We start from the raw sequence: 15,697 nt of genomic DNA, 5'->3' as shown, positions 1-15,697 counted from the left end.
CTACGTTTGCTTTTCCCGGATGGTAATTTATACCACAATCGTAGTCCTTTACCAACTCGAGCCACCTACGTTGGCGCATGTTCAACTCCTTTTGCTCAAAGAAGTACTTTAGGCTCTTATGGTCCGTGTATATCTCACAACGGACTCCATAGAGATGGTGTCTCCAGATCTTCAAAGCATGTACCACGGCTGCCAGTTCCAAGTCATGCGTCGGATAATTCAGCTCATGGGGCTTCAATTGTCTCGATGCATATGCAATCACTTTCCCCTTCTGCATAAGCACACATCCAAGTCCCACCTTCGACGCATCCGTATACACCGCATAGTCAGTCTCTGGCTCTGGCACGGCTAGGATTGGTGCGGTGGTCAATTTCTCCTTCAACAACTGAAAGCTCGCCTCACATTCTGGTGTCCAAATCATCTTGACTCCCTTTTTCAGTTGTTGCGTCATTGGCCTTGCTATCTTCGAGAATCCCTCGATGAATCTTCGATAATAGCCCGCCAGTCCTAAAAAGCTTCGGATTTCGTTTTGTGTAGAAGGTGACTTCCACTCCTGCACCGCTTCCACCTTGGCCGGGTCCACACGAATTCCATCTGAGGTTACTACATGTCCCAGAAAATTCACTTCCTTGAGCCAAAACTCGCATTTACTGAACTTGGCATATAGTTTCTCGTCCCTTAGAGTTGCTAGGACGGTTCTCAAGTGCTCTTTGTGCTCCTCCTCGTTCTTTGAGTAAACAAGCACATCATCGATGAAAACTAGGACAAACCGATCCAGAAATGGATGGAACACGCGGTTCATAAGGTCCATGAACACTGCCGGGGCGTTTGTCAGTCCAAAAGACATCACGACGAACTCATAATGACCATATCTTGTTCGAAAAGCCGTCTTGGGTACATCTTCTCGCCGAACCCTCAGCTGATGGTACCCAGACCTCAAGTCCATCTTAGAGAAGACTCCTGCCCCTCGAAGTTGGTCAAACAAGTCGTCTATCCTTGGTAGTGGATACTTGTTCTTCAGCGTCAGTTTGTTTAGCTCTCGATAGTCGATACACATCCTCATCGTTCCATCCTTCTTCTTTACAAACAAAACTGGTGCTCCCCATGGCGACACGCTAGGTCTAATGAATCCCAATTCCAGTAGCTCTTGTAGTTGCACCTTAAGCTCCTCCAACTCTTTTGGCGCCATCCTATAAGGTGCTTTGGATATTGGTGCCGATCCGGGCTCCAGATCGATCGTGAATTCTACCTGCCTGTCGGGTGGGGGTCCCGGCAATGCATCAGGGAAGACATCGGGATATTCACTCACTATCACCACATCTTCTATCTTCCTGTCTTTCTTCTCCTCCCCATTCAAATAAACAAGGTACGCTGGACATCCCTTTCTCATCATTGTAGTGGCTTGCAGCGCAGAGATAATGGACTTGCGTCGGTTCATTGAGATTCCGTAAAACTTCGTCGGCTCTTTTCCCGGGGTTTCAAACGAAATTTCCCTTTCTCTACAATGAAGGGTAACGTGGTTCTCTGCTAACCAATCCATACCCAAGATTATGTCTACGCTACCCATCGTCATTACTTGTAAATTATGAGCCACTAAACTGAGTTCACCTATTCCAAAGTTCACACATGCACAAGATCGGGATATATCTATAGTCCCGCCTACCGGTGAGGTCACACTCATAGCGGGTTCGGTCTTAACAGTAGATAATCCCAAAGTATCCACACAAGAAGTTGATATAAAGGAATGCGATGCACCCGTATCAAACAAGACAACTATAGGCATATTGAGAAGTGTGCCCATACCTGCCAAGTTCCCTTGCCCAGAGGTTTCTTTCCCATTTGCCGGCTGCTTCCCCTTCAAGGCGTAGGCCCTTGCTTGTGACGGCAATCCTTGGCGGCGTTGTTGCGGTGGAGGTGCAGGTAGTGCCTGGGATGGTGGACGGAAGCCTAGCTGGTTCTGTCTCGTTCTCGTTCCCATGTTCTTATTTGGGCAATTTCGGAGGTAATGGCCACTTCCACCACAGTTGAAGCACCTAGGGTCTCGACACTCTCCGGTATGGTACTTGAAGCACCTTCCACATTGAGGGTTCCTCGGCGGAAAGTTTGCCCTCGGTTGAAAGGTATTCTGTCTCCCGCCATTGAAGGGTGCATTCCTCATGTGTTGTGGCCTCTTGCCACCATACTGAGTTTGATCACCATCCCACCTCCTCTTCTCTTGGTGACCTGGCTGAGCTTGTAGTGGTGTCGCGTTTGTTGTTGCCACAACTCTTGGCTTAGGGAGTGCATCTTCCACGTCCAGTGCACAAGTCAAGATCTCCGAGTAGGAGAGTTCTCCTCGACAGGCCAATGCGGCCTTTATCTCATCTCTGAGCCCGGCCCGGAACTTCACCGCCCATTTCTCATCGGTGTCCATCAACTCGGGCGCATATCGTGCCATCTGCGCGAGGGCTCGGTCATACTCGGTTACAGTCATTCGGCCTTGGCTCAACGTGTGGAATTCTACCACCTTGGCCCGTCTGTACGTCTTTGGGACATACTTGTTGTCAATCTCCACCTTAAACTCTTCCCATGTTAGCGCTTCCAGGCGTGCAGGATTCATAGTCCTTTGCCGAGTCTCCCACCAGTAATCGGCAGCACCTGATAGTTGAAAGGTAGCGCCAGCAATGCGCTCCCTATCTGTGCACTCCATGACCCTGAAGATACGCTCGAGGCCGCGTATCCACTCTTCGGCTTTTGAGGGATCTCCCTGTCCATCAAATTTAGGGGGATTCTGCCTGGAGAACGTAACTATAAATCTTTCTTGTTGAGGCGGGGGTGGAGGTGGTGGTGGCGGTGGTGGTGGAGGTGGTGCCTCCACGTTGGGTCCTTGTCGTGGTTGGCGTGCACGTCTTGGCGGCATTCTGATTCAATATCCAAAAAGTGTTACTACAATTCTCATCCAAAATTACCACTTTCTCAAAATTTTCTTATAAAATCTTCATGTAGTACAAGGTGCAACACATAGGATATATATATCAAAATCCAAATTCTCATTAAAAGAAAGGAGGTCAAACGTTGTTCTCAAGAGCAGATCGTACTGAAAACAAAAACTGAAAAGACAACGAACTATTCTAATTCTCGACTACGACTCTATCATCCTCATCCATAGGCCCTTCCTCCGGGTCTTCGTCATCGTCCTCCTCGGGGTTCTCTTGCTGAGCCTCCTCGGGGTTCCCTTGCGGAGCCTCCTCGGGTTCCTCCTCATAGTCATCTTCAAACCCTTGCTCACCCTCGTACATGCTCACATACTTGTCCTGGTACACGATCCTCTCTTGCACATCCTGTGGGGGCTGTTCCTCTCGAGAATCTACCAGTGCACAATACACGGCCTTCCGAAAGCCAGCCATGTCACCCACCATGTCATCGGTAGCGGGCTCATGCCACGTGTACCTTCTCGCCGTTCTTTCGGCCCACTCTTTCCAGCTGTCGGGGAGCAATTCTATTAGCTTCTCAATGCCGTCATGCTCTGTCACTCCGAACTCCTGAGCTGCCCTCCAGAGGGTATCGAAGTGTGCCACGAACTCGATCAACGGTACGTGATCCTTCTTCCGGTACACTCTATAATCTCTGAGCATCCTCTGTGCCCTAAGTCTATCGCGATCACTCCGTCGCGGGGTTCGGAACATACGCGCCATCTATAGAAAAACAGAAACAACCGCCTCGCGTATAAAAACAGAGTGCATAACCGAAGAAGAGAGAGAGATATGTGTATGCAGACGTATCGATGTTCTAACTCCCAACCCACTGGTGTTCAAAGGCCAAACGTTCTTATCTACTATAGGTCCAAGAAGCACTAGTGAAATCCTATCACGTCTAAGTTCAAACATTCAAAAGGCCAACACATACTCACATAAAAGCTCACCTCAACAATCACGTCATCAAAGCATCACACATCAGCCACATGCTTTCATATAAATTCATCACACAAAAACAGTTCATAACTCTCATAATTTCCAACTTTTCACATCACTTTGTACCCTTCCACATGCATCAATATTTACTTAAACTTTCCAAAAATCATTTTCAAAACCCAAAATCACAATTTCCTCCACTTCCATATACTTTCCAAAAATTGAAAATTTTCATTACCTCATTTCAGGTTGAGTGCGATGAGTCGGATGTTGAGCCAATGACACTTTTGAAAACTTACTCAAAACAGAAAAAGACTCTTGGATCCAGAGCAGAAAGAAAACCTCGCTCTGATACCACTCTGTCACGCCCGCATTTCCTAAGGATAGGAAGTACGGTGGACCGCGACTAGGGGAGGAATAAAGAAGCGGGGAAGAAAGGGGAGAACAGGAATATTTGACCCAAAAACATTTATTAAAAAGAAGTTCACTTCAAACATTGTACTAAGAAGACATTACTAAAGTTAATGTAAACAGAGTTAAATAAAAACAATGTATCGGATTACAAAGCAGCGGAAAAGACCAAAAGACAGATGATGCCGGGTATGACGACACGACACCATCCAAAAGACCAAGTAAAACACTCATTTGGCTTTCACTGCTCAACATCCGTCATCCCCATCGCCGCTCAACCTGCACATTAAGAAAACAACATGCAGGGCTGAGTACTTATTGCACTCAGTGGACACACGCCAAAATCATAGTTTGTCATGCCACATCAGTGTAACCTTGGGGTTTTAAGTGTAAGAAAATAACCCAAGTACACAAAATATATTTCATAAATTAACCTGCGCAGTCATTTTCAGATATTGCCACCCTTATTCCCACCATCATACACTATCTGATCCAACGGTGACAAGGGGCGTGGCCACACCCCAGGTCAACTAGACCGGCCAACTTGCTCTCAGATGGCTCCCGGTCTCGTGTACACTAGCCTGAGGGTTCGCAGCCCAACAGACCCGAATTCGATTAAACATATGTGGTAAACCACTTCAGATAGGTTTCAAATCAAAACAATTGGCAAGACAAACAGTTCACCTCCATAAACATTTCCGGAACAAAGTCCGTATTAAAAAAAAATAGCCCACATAAAAGTAGGGTAGAAAAGCCCACCTCGATTGCTTAGCTTTTAAAACAGTTCCCTTCAACCACACTTTCCTCGAAACAGTCACCCTTTTGACAGATAAATAAATCGTGATTAGAGTCAGGGTAGACGATGTTTAACGACAATGCATGATTCCTACGTGGACGACTTCAACATCTAGCACGTTTCACGTACACACACTTAACAACATGTTATAATAAACACACAAAAAAAACACGTCCGAAACACACCACGCACGCACCCGACACGCATACCACGTACCCAAGACGCGCACACGACACAAACACAACACTCAAACTCCCGGAACACCCACACTGCACAAACGGCTCACCTGGCCCGGAACAGGTTCGGGAAAAAGGCTCGGCGTCTCGGCCTGGCTCGGTACCTCGGCCGGCTGTCTCGGCCGCCTGTGTCTCGGCACCTCGGCCGACCATCTCGGCCGCCTGCTCGGCACCTCGGCCGACCGTCTCGGCCGTCCGGCTCGGCACCTCGGCCGACCATCTCGGCCGTCCAGCTCGGCACCTCGGCCGACCGTCTCGGCCGCCTGTTCGGCACCTCGGCCGACCATCTCGGCCGTCCGGCTCGGCACCTCGGCCGACCATCTCGGCCGTCCGGCTCGGCACCTCGGCCGACCATCTCGGCCGCCTGCTCGGCACCTCGGCCGACCATCTCGGCCGTCTGCTCGGCACCTAGTTTACACCCCTTTTCCTCTGACCCCCGATTCTCAAACCCTATACGACAAACACACCACGCATTCTACATCCCAAAACACACCCAAACACCTGGGATCATCCCTTCCAGATTCTCCACAAAACTGCCCTAGGCTGAACCCTAAAACTCTCGGCCAACACACACGAAAACTCTCGAACCAAACACTGATTTTCCCGAGCCATCTCTTGGCCAAACACACCCACATACTTCACAAAACACAACACTCAGAAACACACCCAAAGCACATGAAAACATCTCCCAAAAACATACAACTCGCGAATCTGCGCAGTCTACTTGCAAAACATAATAAAATCATACGACATCCAATGAAGCTGAAATTTACACACCACACCGAAGACACATCCAAGTTTATACGGTTAAAATTTCGTACCAAAAGGAGATCGTTTGCTCAGTCAAAACGGGGTCGGAACTCACTGTCAGTTACTATCAAAACATGCTTGACAACAACACATAATCACAAAACCTATTCAGCATCTAAACCTTCCCAAAAACGTCCTACATGCATGTTTTTTTCGAATTTAACAAGGGTTAGGGTTTGGGTTACCTTTCCCGGATAGTTCAAACGTAATTCGAGCGGTTTACTTCTTCCTCCGACTCCGATTCACAACGAGCGAGCGTAACACCTTGAAGAATTCGAGATGATGATGAGGGGGAATGAATGGGGAAAGGTAAACCGAGAGGGAGGAGGGCGAGAGAGCTTACCGGTGAGAGCACACTTCGAGAGAGATGAGCGCTTGAGAGAGAGACCGAGAAGAGAAAAAGTATGGAAAAGAGGGGGGGGTATCGGTTATGAGGGAGTGGGGGAGGTTGAGAGATTTGTGGGGAGAGAGGGAGGGTTTTCGAAAAAGAGAGAGGGAGAGGGAGAGAAAAACCGAGAGAGAGGGGGGGGGTTTAATTTATTAATTAAGATATTAATTTGCTTTTCAAATAACCATAAAACTAAATATTCACACCCATAAATAATATAAAACAAATAAAACATACCACACCATATCTTAAACAAGATATTCACAAAAGCAAACACCCCTTAAATAAAAAAAAACGGACATTACACTTCTCTTGCTAACAATTACTACTACAAGATACCTTCAAATTTGACAATACATACAGATCTAATCTAACAGCCTCTTTGAAAATCGGCTAAAAAAGATCTCTTTGAAAATTATAATGTACTTCAACAGGATAGGCGAATGGAAGCCCTATTATTTAATTTCGTATTTACAATATTGAAAAGAGAATTTTGCGATGATTTATTTTGATGATATAGACTTTTTTACACAAAATATTAAATATTTGACAATATTATTAAAAAAAATAATCTTTACGGGCTTGTAATTTTGGATCTTTCAATTTCAAAATTAATTACTTAATAGACATAGACATTAGTGTAATCACTGCATAAATTCAACTCTGAGAAGAATATGTACAATTCCTTCTCTTTGATATAAGAAGAGTTTGGATGCAGATTGGCGACAGCATACTCTCCCGTCATTGCTTACCTAATTATCAATAATTTTGGATTTTTTATTGAAAAAATTACTCCTACTTTGTATGAATTGATATATGGTTTCAAATATACCATATGAAATGTCAAGTTGCAAAAGAAAATAGGTTGGGAGGAAATGTGAGGACCATTTAATAGTTGGGATAATAATATTATTATAGTTGCCGAATTCTCAAGTCATCCTATATTAATAATTAAAATTATTAGTATTATTTTTATGATTTTGGTGATATATATGTTGTAAGGTGGCATTGCATAATTTGTGGCGAATGTAAAGTAATAGTGTGCGCTTCGTCGCTAAGTGTAGTGATGAAACTCAATTTAAAATTTGAATATAAATTGTTATCGTTGGTTTCTAGAATTAGAGTGGACTAATTGTATTTTTTGGTTTCTTTTTGCAATACCCAATTATCATCTTTCAACTTTAAGGACCCTTTCCTTTTACGAATTAAGATAATGTTTTTTTAGAATTTGGGCTGTGCCTACTACACTTTACTGTATTATTTATTTTTTCACTTCCTATTGTGAAAAATCACACTTTCTATTTTCAGTGGATTTATTTTGGGCTGAGCATTACAACTCAAATCAATATGGTTTGCAGTTGCCAATTTGCCTTTATTAAAGACGTGAATAACGACGTAGATAATATTTTTAGATTAACTTGGACACTTTTTGACACATAAAAGTCCGTAACATAAAAGTCGGTAAAGGTAAATTCTACTATCATTCTTTAAAAGTAAAAACTATTTTCATTTTTGTTTACTATTTTTTAAAAATAGAAATTTTTAAACTTTGTATTTTTAGAAGTGGATTTCATAATCATTTAACACTACTTCCATTATTTTTTTCTCTCTTACTTTATCACTTTTCTCTCTCTTTTACTTTACTAATTCTTCTCTCTTAACTAATTGTGTATTAAAACTCATGTCGTTTTAAAAGTTTCTATTTTTCAATGATGAAGCTAATAGTATCTATTTTATAAAATGTGTCTGAAAAAATATATTTAATTGACCTCAATCTAGGTATTATAGTTTTTGTGATTATATTGGATGACATTTTAGTATTTGAGATCCAATTCGCACCTCTTTTAGAATATGAGATCAAGGCTCGCGAGCTTTTCAGTTGATTGGATTTTTGCCTTTTTTTCTCTTTTTTTTATTCTTTTCCCTCACAAAATACGTGAACTGGACAAACTGCTCATTCCCTTGTCTTCTCTTACTCCTTCGCGAGATAGATTGGAGGATTGATCCAATAACCTGCGAGTTCACAGTTCTCTAATGGTAGAATGAGGACCATGATGGGAGGTAGGAAGAGAACTATGAACTTGCCGGTTATTGGATCTATCCTTCCGATCCGTTTCACAAAGGAGGAAGAGAAGACAAGACAAGACGAGAATTGACATTTTGGTTAATTCACATAATTTTTTGAGGAAAAGAATAAGAAAAGGAGAGAAAAAGACAAAAATATCCTTAAACAAAAGATCCGCATGTCCCGGTTCCATATTTTAAAAGATGTGCAAATTTGATCCCATATACTGAAAGTAAATCCAATTTGTAAATATGTCCTTACTTTGCCTCTCATAAAACTTACTGTAGAAGGTCTCAAAATCGAACATAGAGTAAATCTGCATCAATGCAAACATATTGGTAATGCAAATCTACGAATTGGGTTAACAAAATATGAAATTTATCATTTAAAACCGCGAGTCCAAACAATCAATCTTAATGAATGAAGCATCATAGATTAATCTACACCTTTCTAATATAAGATAAATTCACTTTACATTCTCTGCAATTCCTATCCAGGAAAAAAATTATGAGCAGAGATAGCTTTGCTCCTCTACATACAATTAACAATGGAGGAGAGCTCTGTTATTCACCAAGACGAGTGTTTCATCGCCTACTCAACTCCCAAATGCCTATTTCACATCAACGCCCACTGCTCCGTATCCGCCTTCACACTCTGGTGTTCAGCCACGACATTATGTTCCTCATGATCTCTTCCTTCTCTGGTTCAAACAGTAGGTCGTGCAATAGCCCTTCGTAGAGCACGATGTTTTTTGTCGGTCGACGAAGCCTCCTTGTACAGCTTCTGAGATGCTTCAGGGTGTCGGATACTGAATCATCACTGCCGTGAAGAACAAGAAATGGCGCTGCCAGCCTGCTCAAGTTCTGCTGCAAGTATGCAGTTATCCGAAGAATTTCGTAGCCTGTTCTCACTCTGATAGCTCCAGTGAATACTAGCGGATCTGAATACTTTGCCACTAGTGCGTCTGGATCTCTTGAGACCGCGACGCCCCTCTTGTTTGCTGCACTGAATTGAAAATGAGGAAACAGGAAGGAAAACACCGGTGCAAGCACCTGACACCAGATAGGCATAGTGCTTCAATGCTAAAAGATACATAACTATGTTACAATAATTGGCATTGAAGAATAGGTCTATTAGGATTGATACTTTGTTATTTGAATGATTGATGGTTGATGTGAACTTACAGCGAAAATTGGATGGGATGGCTGAACTCCTATGGCAGGTGAAGTCAATACGATGCCTGCTATGCGCTGTTTCACTTTTGGATCAAGTACGGTCTGTTCATCATGCATGCGAAGTAACATGCATCAATTAGGTGTAAGATTAAGAGACTTGTAACTGTGAGAGTGTAAAAATAATCAATAACATATTCAAATACTACCTTCAAGATTATAGATCCACCAGTTGAATGTCCAAAGAAGAAGCATGGGAGTCCTGGATTTTCAGCTAAAACCTTGCTGAGATACAATTTCTGTTGACCGTAGAAGATGGGGGAATCAGCGAAAAAAGTCTATGGAGTTCTGTACGTATTTTCAGAACTTTTATGTATGTGGAGAAGCGACGATAATACCATATCATTAACTGCATCATCAAGAGAATGGACATAGGCGTGCAATCCATCGCTGCCACCATGTCCTGGAATAAGGTAAAGGCTTAGATCTATCTAGTACTTATATAGTATTTCTATCGTATAACAAGTAAAATATCCAGCAAAAAGTTCTGCAAGCTCTGCACATCGAAGTAACTTACTCACAATAGGCACTGAGTTATTGTAAAAAAAAGAGAAACAATAAAAATCTAGAACACATTTATGCTAATGAATCAAAGCCAAAACCAACGACACATAAGACCAAAATCTGATCCAAAGGCAGTGGAGTACTATGAAGATGGTTTTTTGGTCATGGAATATTCATCAACAATTCAGTGTCCAATTTCTTCCCGTAAAAAATCACTTAAATGGGGCGATTTTTACATCGCTACATGCATTGGCTAGTATGGAAGAATTATGTGTGTGTAAGCAGATATCCATTTCACTTTTCCCTTTCTTGAAAAGTTTTCCTTGTCCAAATTTCAGAAGCATGGCTCTCCTTCCATTGATTTGTCACATTTAAGGTAGATGTAAAGACTCAAATAACAAGCTTACTCATGAAGGAGGCTTTGCATGATACTTTTAGGCACCAATTGCATCCACATTGAAAAATATTCATAGCCTGCAACATCCAAATAGATATGCATGGTTGAATTCTATCACATCTAGACTATAAAATAGTAAAACAAACAGGGCTTTCACTGACGTGATCATCTAGTATTGAAGCAGGCAAAGAATGCTTGTTGAAAAGGATTGAGAAAACTGGTAACCGAGGAATATTAATCTCCACCTAGCATTGAAATGATCATACCTTCTCAAAAAACATGCTGACTATTTTATTAGCAAAACAGCAAGAAAGATTTTGTTAATGCCACACTAAAAAGATGAGTTCTCAACCTGAAATGCTCTCCTCTCTCACACACACACAAAGAAACACGCTTTCATGAAGATAAACACATTCTCCATTAATTCACAATGGTCCATAAAACGTGCGGCGTCTGACTAGGAAATACCCAATTCGACCAGGTCCTTGGTGATTAAGAATGTAAAGGAAAGGCCTCCCTTTGTTCCTCTACTCGAAAAGTTTTATTGGGAAGAAAGAGCTCACGATGAATGTGTTATATTTAAAAGAATTTTCATATGTTGGCTGAACTATTTAAGTAAAAAGGGCACATGCATCTTTTGTCATACCAAAAAGGGCCTTTCTTGTTTCACCACATTTGAGAGAGATCTCAAAAGATACAAATTTTACTAGAAGAACTAGATCCATATGAAATTAAAGATAGCGCAACATCTACCTTTGCTCGTTATGTTCTTCTCCCGCCTTTGTTGGATAGCCACAAAATTACGAGCATGAAGTAGAAAACATGATATTGCAAAAAGTAAGAAATATAGAAAATAATCATTACTCTGTTCTTCCTACTCATGATCCAAAATAAATGGAAAATTCATTATTGAAGTGCTGCTCACTATGAAATTATTTCTGCATTATAACAAATTATTTCAGTAATTTCAACTCACCAATCCAGTCCATTCCATAAACTTTGAAACCATTTGCGTTCAGTTTCTTGGCGAACGCATCATATCTTCCACTGTTTAAAAACCGATGCACACATTTAGTGCACATAAGGAAAATTAAAAATGAAAATTAATTGAAATAATCTTGAAGCAGCCTATACTTATTTACTATGCTCTAGTTAGGCACAAACCTGTGTTCATTTAGACCATGCAGGAGAATGACCAGTCCCCTGCACATCAGAAAACAAACACGATAAACTCGAAGAATTGTAAGGGATACAAATTCAAGATAGTCCAGAGGTGTCTACAACTCAGCCGTTACTCTTTCTAAGGCTGTTAACACTACATGATCTTCACAATATCAAGGTAGAGATGACAGCCATATAAATTTAAAACATATGCATGACAGGTTCCATGACACAAAACAATGGGGTCCAACTTGCAGTATGATATTGAGCATCAGTTTCTATTAGCCAATCTTGTTCAGTTTCATAAAAATGGTAGGCTGGGATGACTTGGTCATAACAAGACTTTGAAGCAAATCAATCAACTAAGCCATCAAATTCCGTGGAACTTAAAACATGTTAACAGCAGTACAGCACAGGAGGGTTGTATTTTATTGTTCTCCTTCAGTTGTAAAAGTAAGATGCTTTCTCCACAACTAACTTATCCAGAATCCTTCTTATAAGTGAAGTCAGGAAATAAAAGTCAAATCCTCTCTCAGTTCCAGTCTGGATTAGCTCAAAATATAAGCAATCATCAATTGCTCTAAAATTGAGAGCATTGCAAGGAAATCCCAAAAGAATTATTCCAAATGAATATAAATTTCCAACAAAGACTTCGCAGAAAACTAGTAAAGCCGTGAAATCCTATCTTCCTCCATGTTCCCCAAAGAAATAAAATTACGTTCATGAAGAAAACAAAAAAATGGTCTTGTAAAAGCTGTTCAAGATTATGCAAACTCCTGGAATATATCAGGGAATAGGTGTCTAAATACAAGAGACATCCTCATGAAAGCTGTTCGAATCATGCAAACTCTTGGGATCCTGGATCATGTCGGTTAATATATGAACGTCAGTTTAAGTATAGTGTATCAATATTATTGCACTCAGATTCTCTAGCGCGGTGAACAAGAGGAAACAGTTAACAGTCACATGGAACTAAGTAGTATGGTAGCAAGCTAAAGGCGTAAGAATGGCGCCTTTTATATTTAAAAAGTTGTTAGTTACTATTATCAATTATTTAGTTCTGAAATTTTAGTTTGCTTAGTAGAAAGGCTCTGGCTCTGGCTCCGGCACACACCCATTGTTTTGGCAATAGCATGGACGAGGAGGCTACCATCGTCAGAAACAAAGGCAAATCCAATTCATTAGATCATTGACGAATCAGAATCCTTGTCCGTTTTATCTCAATCTAGGTCCCTCAAGTTTTCGCATTTTTGAAATAGAACCCACGTTCATTTTATTACTCCCTTATTCCAACTACGCATAAAGAATAAAATAAACAATTAAATTTACTAATAAACTAAATTTACCCAAGTATAGTAGTATGAACATAAAAAAGAATACGATTCGTAGAAAAAAATGGAGAATATTTTATTTGCTAAATTTAGACTATTTATCTAATTCAAAATTGATAATGACTGGAAATAACAAGCTTTAGTATATTAATAAAAATTGATAATGGCTGGAAATAACATAAGCTTTAGAAAATCTATGTCACTACAGCCCATGTGACTTTTTTTATCTTGTTTCATTAAAAAAAGTGCAAGTGGCCTCTTTTTCAAACTACGTACAACATTTCTGCTAATAAAATCTTAAAGTACTCCTATTACATTCAAAATCAAAGCCATTCCAAGGATAATAAAGTTCAATTTTCATCTTCCCACTTAATCCAAGTATAATAAAACTAGAAAAAGAGCCTGAGATTGGTGGGACTAAATAGAGTATAAGTTCTTATTTCAGTTACTCTATTACAATTATTGGAATTCATTTATTGCAAATTGCAATAGTAGGTGAAGACTTACACTTTTTTTCTCTAGTTTTACTGAAACGAAAATGAAATAAAATGTATGTTTCCTATCCCTCGATTTTTGTATATTTTTTGGATTTCACACCTATCTTGTTAGAATTCAGGACGTTATTTAACGTAAGTGAATATCATAACCATGTGCTTCTTTCCATTCCAATTTTAAAAATAATATTTTGACATAATGCTCTTATTTTTACAGTACATTATTATAATTTATGATTTAACCAACTATTCTTGTACTATTTCGGATACGGATTACTCAAAGTATATAAGTTAAATATTAATCAAACACCCTTTCTAATAAATCAAATTTATTAATAAGCTTTGGATTCTAATATTACTAAATATAATGAGTAATAAACGACGAAATAATACCCTAAACTTAAGGCGGAAGTAAATCACTAATTCGTGGCTAATCAAGGGCTATATTCTCAATATCAAGGCATAATATAACTATACACATAATAACTCTAATTCATACTACTAAAAACGTGCCTCATATTTCTTTTTATCAGTTCCTTGTTATATGTCCTTTTAATACGTATTTAATAAATAAGTCTACCTTCCATTAAAACTAATACTACTATATTAATATCCACAAAAATAGGATTACAGTTAGAGAACTAAGGCATTTAATTTGAATAATTATTAATTATTTAAAATGATTATTTAATCATTATTCCATAAAATAATTACTTATTTATTTAAAGACTTATTTATATTTTTCATTTCACAATCCATTCTCTCTATATACTTGAATTGTGGAGTATAGAAAAGTCGAAACAGTAGTATTACTAACTTTTTACTTACCACGAACAATTTCTTAACATTCACGTTGAGCCAAAATATGTCTTTAAATCGTAAACCAAAGTAGAGATAGCAGTACTATTTTAATTTCATGGTAGTAGGAGTACTTTATTTTATCACGAACCCAATAAATCCAGTAAATAAAAGTAATTTAAGTCCACTTCATGAATGCATAAACCCATTAAAATGCGCAAGAATCTAAGAAGAAAAAAATTAAGAAAGAGAGTGCGTGAGTAATTACCAGTGACTGAGGAAGGGCTCATCCAAGCTGTTGAAGACATTGACGATGATGTTGTCGTTGGTAACAGAGTTGATATTCGGCCCAGGAAATTGCCCATTTATCAAAATGCCCTTTCCCCAAACAAATAAAATCACCAAATTAAAACCAAATTCACCCACATTGCGTTAGAGAGAGAGAGAGAGAGAGGGAGAACCTGCTGGGGGAGGCCGAGCGGTGCCGTAGGTGACATTCCAATTGAAGAATCGGTACGGATCCTCTGCGGCGGCGACGGCCAGAAACGCCAAAACTACCGCTAATCTTAGCGGCATGTTTGGGAGATTGGAGATGGAGGGGATACTAATAACAGTAATGCTGTTTTAGTGTGAGATAGAAGAGAGAGGAGAACGGATTGGGGATTTATGATTAAATAAATTTAATACTCGGTGGCGTTCGGAACTCTCATGAGACTATCCATCTAGGATTAAGTTGTGGGATTATTTTAATTGGAGGGATGCTATGACTAATTATCGTGAGTCTATCCATCTAGTATTAAGTTGAAGGATTCAATCTTATAAACCATACATGATACATATTTAATCATGAGATTTAATCTTGTCAATCGAACACCCCCTAATATACTTCGTCCTTCTATAATTAAGTCGACCGAAAAATAAGTATTTTTTTATATAGCCGGAAGTATTTTTTATTCACTCACATTAAACAATCCCTTTGATTATGTTCATCGAAGCGACTAGTAACAATTAGAAAAGTTACTACAGTATGAGATTTGATTAAATTCTTGTCCAGCTTTTGAAAACTATGGAGTCTTAAGTTGTTCTCAGTCAGTTTGCTATAAAAAAAATTGGTGAAATTACATTAGATATGTTAGTCTTAAAATTATATATGGACAACAATGTTGGATAGCTAGACAATGCCG

At 39.8% G+C, this 15,697-nt stretch overlaps 1 pseudogene; it reads right to left on the bottom strand.

The window, feature by feature from the left end:
• Nucleotides 1-8,957: 8,957 nt before the first annotated feature.
• On the bottom strand, nt 8,958-15,152 carry LOC121787689 (annotated as a pseudogene).
• Between the last annotated feature and the right edge of the window lie 545 nt (nt 15,153-15,697).

Source organism: Salvia splendens, chromosome 22 (assembly GCF_004379255.2).
Source record: "Salvia splendens isolate huo1 chromosome 22, SspV2, whole genome shotgun sequence".
NCBI classification, from domain to species: domain Eukaryota; kingdom Viridiplantae; phylum Streptophyta; class Magnoliopsida; order Lamiales; family Lamiaceae; genus Salvia; species Salvia splendens.
The sequence above is the reverse complement of the archived record's forward strand: the minus strand, read 5'-3'. Positions and strand labels throughout refer to the sequence as shown.